Genomic DNA, 1,715 nt, shown 5'->3' on the forward strand with positions numbered 1-1,715 from the left:
TGCAGACACTCAATGCAGGAGCTGTCCCCAGCCCGCAGGCCCCAACCGGCAGTGGTGGTGGGGTGGTGGGGGTGGGGTCGGTGAGCAGATAGTGCCAGGCCCACCAAGGCGGGAGCGAGCAGGGGCTCACCAGTGACCCCACAGATCAGCTCTGATTGCTGGCCAGGCCTAGGGACCCCCGAGTGCACAAATTTTTGTGCACCAGGCCTCTAGTCCTATATAATAAGACCCTAATATGCAAATCAACCAAAAGGCAGAATAACCAGTGGAATGACTGGTCGCTATAATGTGCACTGACCACCCGGGGACAGATGCTCAACGCAGGAGTTGTCCCCTGATGGTCAGTGCGTTCCCACGGGGGAGCGCTGCTCAGCCAGAAGTCAGACTCACAGCTGGCAAGCTCAACGGTGGTGGCAAGAGCACTAAGGAGCAGCAAGCAGGCAGGCAGTAAGAAGAAAGGGGTCCTGGACTGTGAGAGGATGTCACAGGTGGACATCCTCCAAGGGGTCCCAGACTGCAAGAGGGCACAGGCCAGGCTGAGGGGACCCCCCTCCCCCCAGTGCACAAATTTCATGCACTGGGCTTCTAGTGCAATATAATGCTTTCTCACTTTTTATAGCTGCATAATACTCCACTGTATGTTTAATAAAATGCTTTCTCACTTTTTATAGCTGCATAATACTCCACTGTATGTTTAATAAAATGCTTTCTCACTTTTTATAGCTGCATAATACTCCACTGTATGTTTGTGGGATATTATTTAAGCAGTTCCCTTTGGTGGGATATGTGGGTTGTTTTCAGTCTTTTCTATAACAAACAATACTGCACCTCTCTCATTTCTTATTTGACTTGTGCAAAAAGAGGACACATTCCTAGAAGTGAGATGTCTGGATCAAAGGTGGCAAACATTTGCAGCTTCGGAGATCATTTTTGTGCAACAACTGTCCTAGTGTTTGTTTTGTTTCTTGTGTTAGTAATAACAAGTATATGAATTAACCAGTTTGCAGTTTACACTTTGCTTCTTGAGAATTTCATGCCACTTCTATTATTGTTCATGGTATCGGACTTAAGGGGACGTCTGAGGAGCGGGAGTCTAACCTACAAGGATGCCACAGAACTGATTCTGGGGAGGATACCCCTACCATACCACTACCAGAGGTTGATCCGCTCATCTCTGTCCTGCTTCACCTCTGCTCTAGCTGCAACGGAAGCTAGGAAATGAGTAGCAATGTCAGCGTCTCTAGCAAGATGTTGTCTTTGTCTCCCACCAAGATTCATGATGAGAAGTTCCCCAACAGGGTTCAGATGCTAGACATTCAAAGACATTACAAAAGTTCACTAGCTTCAGCCTATTCTAATGATTTTGGGAATAACAGATGGTCGATCTCATTAAGAACGATTTTAAGTGAGTGTGACATCTCTGACGAATCACTCGCGAAGTTTTTGAGGGTGGAGTGATAATGCCAACCTAAGTGACTATTACATTGAAAGACTGTCCTTGAAGTCCACATATGCCAAGATTAATTTTTATCCTAATTATTTTTTTAATATATACTCACTGATTTCAGAGAGGGAGAGAGAGATAGAAGCATGAATGATGAGAGAGAATCATGGATTGGTTGTCTCCTGCACGCCCCCCACTGGGGATTGAGCCCACAATCCAAACATGTGCCCTTGACTAGATTGAACCATAACCTCCTGGTTCATAGGTCAAC

This window comes from Myotis davidii, unplaced genomic scaffold, assembly GCF_000327345.1.
Source record: "Myotis davidii unplaced genomic scaffold, ASM32734v1 scaffold1246, whole genome shotgun sequence".
Lineage (NCBI taxonomy): Eukaryota > Metazoa > Chordata > Mammalia > Chiroptera > Vespertilionidae > Myotis > Myotis davidii.